Consider the following 8,336-nt stretch of genomic DNA (forward strand, 5'->3'; position numbering starts at 1 on the left):
ACCATCTGGAGAGGTTCGAGGATCTGATATCTTCTATTAAAGTCAAGGGAGTCCATGAGGACTATCTCCTATGCAAGCTCTTCAAGTTCTCTCTTGCTGGAGAAGCTTCGCATTGGCTTAAGCAGCTACCACCAGGATCTTTAACATCCTGGAGCGACATCAAGAATGCATTCTTATGAAATTTCTTTGATAAAGCACGTGTTGAATACTTGAGGAGCAAGATCGCTACCTTCTCTCAGGGGTCTGCAGAATCATTCAGAGGCTTTTGGATCAGATTCAAGTCTTATCAGAGAGACTGTCCACACCATGGATTCAATGAAGTACAACTGCTCAGTACTTTTTACAGAGGCATCGCGGTGCAGTACCAGATGGCTCTTGATGCTTCCAGCAATGGAAACTTCAACACCAGGAATCCAGAAGAGGGAGTGAAGGTGATTGAAAACCTAGCATCTAGCAACAACACCAAGAACACTGATTTTGAGAAGAAAAAGTCTGCCACCATCCTTGCGAATGATCAGATGGATGAGGTGAAGGCAAAGCTGGACAGTGTTCACAAGCTTCTCAGGAAGCAGGTCTGCTTGGTTGAAGATGCAGAAGCTGTAGACACAGAGGGTAGAGCAGAGGAAGAAGAAGAGGTGAACTACATTGGTGGAACTGGATTCCAAGGTTCTGGAAACCAGGGTAGAAACAGAAATTCCTATGCAAATAAGGGTAATTTCAACCAGAATTCGCAGTACCAGAAACCCTACAGCAACTACAGCAACAACAGGAATTATGGAAGTTTCTACTACCAGAAGCCACCGCCGCCTACTCAAGAGAGCAAGATTGAAGAGATGCTTAGACTTGTCTACTAACTAGGGTTCTTGAGACACATCAGCGAATGACAGTGGACTTCAATGGGAAGATTGATTCTGTCTACACCAACCCGAACACGAAGTTTTAGACTTTGAGCACTCATGTGAAGAAACTGGAGATGTAGGTTGTGCAGACAGGAGATGCTGTCAAGAGGCAGGAGGCCTCGACAAGAAGGGTAGGGGATGATTTGATGAAACACCACGTGAATGCCATCATTGAGGATGATTTTTTGCAAGTGGTGAAGGAAGAGAAGCTGCAAGAAAGAGATTTCGAAGTAGAAAGTTTGATGAGTTTCGGCGGATCGCATTGGTGTCGATCGACGCCAGACTTCGAACATCGATCGACGTCGGCCAGTCTAAATCGATTGATAGGATCGCTAGAGCATCGACCGATGACACCAACGGAGTCAACCGCATCTTGCAATGCCGTGAGGATTCTGACTCACGAGGAGTTCGCAGGGAAACACCCACATCCGCCCAGCCCTGATAAAGTAAGAATCGCTCGACGAGCTGATACCTCCATCGAGCAACATGGAGAATCTACTATCGCTCGACAAAGAGATGTCAATATCGATGGACAACCTCCAGCGCCCATCGATCGACGAGCACTTATTACCTACCGAGTGCATATGCCAAAGATAGATGTTGCACGTCTTAATGCGCTCAGGCCCAAACCCAAACCTTCAGAAAACCCACCAGAGACTGTCAGGACCCTTCAGATGATGGAGAAGATCCTATGGAAGAGGATAGGGTTCCTACTGGAAGAACCCTAAGGAGAAGAAAGGAAAAAGTGGCAAAACATCTGAAGAGGGGGGCTAATGAAAAAGAAAAGGAAAATTTCTGAAAGAGAGTTTTCAGGATTCCTCTAGATAAGCCATTCGAAGAGGCTTATTATACTCACAGATTGTGGATGTTCTTCAGAGAGACAAGGGAGAAAGAAGAAGACATCAAGAGAATGTTCTATGAAGCTAGAGAAAAGATGAGAATGAGGATTACATTGAAGAAGAAGAAGAGTGATCCTGGGAAATTTGACCATGCACGGTGAAGGGTATTGAATTTCCACATGCCTTGTGCGACACAGGAGCATCAGTCAGCATCCTACGTAGGGTTATGGCAGACCATCTGGGTCTGCAGGTGGAGCCTTCACGTGAATTGTTCACTTTTATGGATTGTTCCCAGAGGAACTCAGGAGGAATTGTGAGAGACCTAGAGGTGCAGATTGGTAATGCCCTAGTTCCAGTTGATTTTCATGTCTTGGACATCAATCCAAACTGGAACTCTTCTCTTCTACTTGGGAGAGCCTTCTTGTCAACTGTGGGAGCAGTGTGCAACTTGCAAACCAACCAGTTGTGTCTAACACTCATAGATCTTAATGCCCACTGTGACCCCATTCTAGTCAAGAAGCCAAAAATGTGCTCCAGAAGAATCAATGATCCATGAATCATTGCAGCTTGCCACTCTGGAGCCGAGTACGAGACAGACTACTCAGCATCGATCGAGACTCACACAGCAACATCGATCGATAGTGGCCATCAGAAATCGACCGACACACCACATGAAGAATCAGTCGACAATAGTCCAGAAGATTGGGAGAACGACTACTACAACCCCACAATTGCCGCATACACCAGACAACACATGCATACAGAAGAGTATGATGAAGACTTTGAGGATGAACGAGCTACTGAGTACAAAGCCATCCTTGATTAGGAGGATACACCTCTACATCATTCCTCTTGGAAAAGGAATGCACCATCAATCGACATACCTGGCTCACCATCGATCGATACTCAACCTCCTTAGAGAAACCAGAAACGAGCATCGACCGACATCGCCAACTACTCATCGATCGACGCGGAAGTGAATCAAGTGAGAGAGGGAGACTACTGATACCACTCAAATTACCCTAAGGAGTGATTTATACTCTCTCAAATAAGAGGTCGAGTTGTAGTCCTTAGGGATCAAATTCACAAGGAGCTAGGGAACCTAAGAAATCTAATATGATTTGTTAAGCAAGAATGTTTTTAGAGTTTTTAAATGTAAATTGTAGTTTTTATATTGAACAAGTATTTGTTTAATAGCAGGTTTGAGGTTTTGGTGCTTAAAAAGGAAATAGCTAAACTTAGGGTTTTTATTCAGGAAACTTGGGATTATAATCCTACAGATGCCTAATGAGTTGCATGCATGATAATGTAAAGCTCAACTACTTGATCAACAAGTCAATCAGCTCTTGCATGTATTGACTTGTCTATTAACTAGATCTAATGATCTCAATTTTCGTTATTTTGATCAATAGAAAGTGTCGATCGATAATCCTATAGTGATATCGATCGATACACCTTTTACACCGTCGATCGATTATTCAAGTGTGATATCGATCGACGCGCTCTAGTCAACCTTTATGCGCATGTTGAATCAATGCTTACTAAGCTCACTAGATCAGCTCTCGCCTTGCTCATAGCAAGAAACATAAATCTATTATAATATTTTCAGGATGCGAATACCAAATTCGTGGCCATCCGTCTATTTCTCTTGCGTGGCCATCTGGGCCCCTGAAAATACCAAATTCGTTTGGAGTTAGATACTCGTTATTAAATTTATCTCTTTCGCTTACAGTGGTTATTCGTTTAGAGAGGTTGTCGATCGATGTTGAAGGATTTATGTCGATTGATGTTGAAGGAATTATGTCGATCGATGGACGGTGTGCTCTATCGATCGGATGCGTGTATCGTGTTCTTCCCCAAGCAGTATTTGATCGATGTTGATCTGTTTCTTCGCGTCTTTGCATGTCTAGAAGTTCCTCATATGTGAAACATTCATGTAGTTCATCTGCTCCTGGCTCATATATTGATGTTTCTACTGCATAGCTTTCGTGATGGTGATCATCTGCCCAACTGCCAATCGAGTAGTTGATAGACCATGGATTTGACCCATTTTTATCCATTGTTTATAGGTGTTTTTACTAACAATTATAATATTATAGAGTCTATTTATTATATTTATAAGATCAGGAGTGATTTGGAGATAAGTGATGATTTTGGAGCATTTTGGAGATATTTGGAGCAAGCACCCGAGATGACCATCGAGCTCGACCATCGGTCGATATTGGAGAGGAATAATCGATCGATGTTCATATCTTGACATCGATCGACAGCGAAGCGCGCAGAAAGCATGTTTGGTCACAGCCGATTTGAAGCCCAAGTCTTCACCAATTTACAAGATTGCCCCTGACGAGTTTTAACCTAATTATATAAGTTTTTCCACCATGTTAGAGGCAAAGTCATGTTAGAGGCAATGAGGTGCTTTCTTGTTTTATTATTTTCACAGCAAGGTTTTCTAGGATTTTGATAGATTGGAGAGAAGATCCAAAGTTATAATTTGTGATTGGAACTTCATTAATATTTATTTTCTATTCTAATGAAGTTTTCTTACCTAACTGTTGTTATGAATTGCTTAGCCATGTCTGAGTAGTTCCATTGTTAGATTTTAGGGTTTAAATAGGTTAGGAGGGATTAGCCCCCAACTATATATTGCTGAGTTGTGGTAATTGTCATTAGGATTGTTCATTAATGCTTGTCTCTAGATTAGCTACCTAGAACTTGCCCTAGGATTGATAGATAAAAGCGAGAGCTTCATTCTCATCCTGAAAACATTCTAACTGAGCTAAGTTTCTTGCTATGAGTAAGGCGAGAGCTGATCTAGTGAGCTTAGTAAGCTATCATTCAACTCGAGCATAAAGCTTAACTAGAAGCGCGTCGATCGATATTATTATTGAATAATCGATCGACGGAGCGAAAGGTGTATCGATCGATATCCCTATAGGATCATCGATCAATACTTTCTATTGGTCGACATACGATAGTTGAGATCATTAGATCTAGTTAGTAGACAAGTCTAAACATGCGAAAGCTGATAGACTTGTTGACTAAGTAGTTGAGTTTTACATTATCATGCATGCAACTCATTAGGCATCTGTAGGATTATAATCTCAAGTTTCCTGAATAAAAATCTTAAGTCTAACTATTTCCTTTTTAAGCACCAAAACCTCAATCAATCTATTGAACAAACACTTGTTCAATATAAAAACTGCAATTTACATTTAAATCTCTAAAACCATCTAGCTTAACAAATCATATTAGATTTCTTAGGTTTCCTAGCTCCCTGTGAATTCGATCCTTAAGTACTACAACTCGACATCTTATTTGAGAGAGTATAAATCACTCCTTAGGGTAATTTGAGTGGTAGTGGTATCAAAAAGCTTCGTGTTTTAAAAAACTGAAGTTTTTACTTTGAACCTTGAGTCTGCCAGGGAAGAGAAAGGAAGAAGAAACAGATATCTTAAGCTCTAATCTAAAACAAAGTCGTTTTGGGTTAAAAAAAATTTGCCCACAAACTCATTCTTAAACAACGTCGTTTTTATCCTCGTTGCAGATTAAACAACACTGTTTGCTCCAATGTATGAATTAACAACCTTTTTTATATTTCAGGTATGCATATTTGATGAAACAATAGTGAAAGTATGTAAGTGCAAATGTGCGGGTATGAATCGTCGCATTGGATAAAAGTGCAGGTCCAAATATGATGTTTTCCCAACCAATGATAGCTTGGATTTCTTATAAGATTAAATGGTATATGTCCTATAAAAAAACATTTTTTCAATTTCTTGATCTAACGAATATCTAGCTTGAATTCCAAATGATCCAACAATTAGGAAAGCAAAATTTCCTTTTCTTATAACCAGATTAACATGCCATAGAAACTTCTCTAGATCCATATTCAATTTTTTTCAGATTAATTTTCTAACTTCTGCCTCTCAAGCTTTTTAATGAGTCATTTTCTCGTCCACAAAGAGAAATCATACGCCCTTTCACTCCAAATAAATGCATGTTGACTCTGGAACATGATATTTGTCGAATCTCATTACAAACATTTTATTTAGATTTCTAATTCTTCCTGTTACTCATACCTTCTCCAATTTAGTTACATAATTCTATAATGGAGGTTATGATATTCCAAGTCCACAAATACTTCAAATAATCTTAATTTCTTTGTATACCAATTTTTTATATGTTCAAAGCCTATGTTACATCTATAAGCCTTTTTTGAGGGTGCCAATAGTTAGACCAAAACATCACGGATTGACCATTATGTAATTCTATATACGAATAAATTGTGTTGCAAATGGCATTAGTTTAAGAAGTTCTCTCCAAACCCATGATTCATCTAAGGTTTCTCTTACATCCCAGAAAGAACCTTATGTCAGCAATTTTAATTTTTTTTTGTAACACATTTAGGTAAAAAAAGGGGTTATATATTCCCTTTTTCTCATACGATTATAAAACCAATTAGCAGAAAAATGTCATATTATTCTTTTAGTTAGTTATTGATTATCAAACAATTAATAAAAGAGGAATAAGATTAATGGAGAAAGTGTCCACGTCCTTTTAAAAATAAACCAATCAGAAAGTTGGAAATCGCAGTGTCACTGTTATTGAGTTAGACTGGGCTTCCCTGTGGGTTTTCTTAAATTTTCCATCCAGCCCAATCTTAGCTCATGCCAATAAACCTGTATCAACTTAAAGCGTGGAGGGTTTCTTTCTCCCGACTCTTTCACTTCATCTTCTCCAATGTCTGTTTTGTTTCACCTCCCCTCCCCTCTATATTTTCAACTTTCCACATACAAATCTCCAGTCGTCGTCTACTTCTGGAGAAACCACCCCCACCGAGAAGCTAATGCACAAGAGGTTTACCAGAATTCGCTGAGGACAGAGGCAAAAGCCAGTGTGGTCAATGGAACCGGATACGAGCTTGATCAGGTAAGGTCGGATGTCTAGAGGCTAGCTGAAGATAGATAAAAGCCATCGGCTGTAACAACTGTGCTCAACGGCGAGATAGCCAAGGTCAAAGCTAGATCGGACTGAGCCATGGAGAGTAAGGCGGACTCTTCGAGAAGAAGTTAGCAAAGGAAGGTGAAAACTGAATATACCTTTGTTCTGGAGTTGACAATTTTGGACGAACAGTGACAATTTTGAAAAAGGGCTTCTCTTGAGCGACCATGAAAGCGGTATGGAGAAGACCACCGATCACTTACATCGTCAAACTATGAACTTCGACAAGTATTGTCTAACGTGGAGATCAAAGATAGAGCAGCAACTGCCGCTGTTGAGGCAGCTCAAAACACAAGCAATCTCAGAGTTTAGTTTAAACATTTACTTGCAAAACTAACTTATAACTTTGTGAACCTGTTCATGTAAGGCCATGGATTCGTTGCAAGTTATGAAAACTCAGATGATGTGTATTGCTTACGCAAGCCAAGGCCACCAACCCCCTGAAGATAACGGTCCTAACCAGGTACACATAAGCGATGTTGGTAGAAAGATAATAGCTGACAATTATCTACTTATAGCTTTTAGCTCTCTTATTATCTACTTTTGTCTCTTACAGTTTCTCTAACACTGCAACGTACACGAGTCCACAAAACCTAAACTCATTGCATAGATCCACTGCATCAAACGCGAGTTAATGTATGTCCTTAAACTTCGGATCTATATGATTCATTTAGTTTGTTTACAAGAGACGGTTTCAGTAACTAACATTTTTATACAAGTGTGTGCAGGTTTATATAAACTGTGAGCTAATGTTACCTGGGAGGTTTGTGCAGTAGAGAGAAGATGAGTTTTCGTCACTCCGGTGGAAAGAATATGTAGATTGCAGTGAAGGCTCTCCACCAGAAGTTGTTCCTAAAAATAAATCGAATAAGCATTTAATCGAAGCTCATTTAGAAACATATGTGTCTTCTACTCTATATAATGTTGAAAAGGAGAGAATTAAGGTGTGCCTGTTAAGGGTGGGCTAAATGAGGTAGCATCGTTCTTTGGTGTTTTAGAATTTGCATTTAAAATGATAATATGTTGAACCTTTAAAATCCTTATATCTAGCTTATGTTTCTGACCAAGGAACCAAAATACTGTTGGTGTAGGAGGCATTGTTTCCTGTATACTGGAATGTAGATAATTGGCATGTGCTTAGAGTCTAGAAACTGTGACAGGGACTGTGTTTTGAATCATATTTTTTTTGTGCTTTCTATTCAGGAGAACTAGGCCAAGAACTAGAGAGATCGTTAGAGCTCAAATCAAGGGTCTGCAGAGGCGCCAAATTGTAAATTGAGATGTTATCTTTTCTTTTTGTTTTAGTACATCAGTTTGGTCTATGATGTTTAAATCCATGTTAGTTCTCGATATTTTCATGATAATCCAGAAAAGTCCACATGATTTGACACCCTTCCCCTCATTAGGACGACTAATACAATATCTGATTGTCTTAAAGGAAATGTTCATGCATAGCTGATACAGATATATCGTTCGCATGGTCACTTATTATGACATGTTTGACCAAGAAAACACTGGGACTGTTTACGTATTTGGTATATACTAATAGAAATTAGAAGCATATATGTATTCAAAGTTAACCACATCTTTTTTT

General features: G+C 39.4%; 1 long non-coding RNA gene across 2 annotated transcripts; it reads left to right on the top strand.

Annotated features, from left to right (window-relative positions):
* Positions 1–6,420: 6,420 nt before the first annotated feature.
* Positions 6,421–8,248, top strand: LOC106292907. 2 transcript variants are annotated; one of them, XR_001260277.1, is made up of 4 exons: positions 6,421–7,205; positions 7,299–7,378; positions 7,471–7,715; positions 7,946–8,246. It is a non-coding gene; the product is annotated as an uncharacterized LOC106292907 (long non-coding RNA). The 2 variants fall into 2 exon arrangements; XR_001260276.1 differs by having other exon boundaries at positions 6,426–7,205; positions 7,471–8,248.
* The last annotated feature ends 88 nt before the right edge of the window (positions 8,249–8,336 follow it).

This window comes from Brassica oleracea, chromosome C5, assembly GCF_000695525.1.
Source record: "Brassica oleracea var. oleracea cultivar TO1000 chromosome C5, BOL, whole genome shotgun sequence".
NCBI classification, from domain to species: domain Eukaryota; kingdom Viridiplantae; phylum Streptophyta; class Magnoliopsida; order Brassicales; family Brassicaceae; genus Brassica; species Brassica oleracea.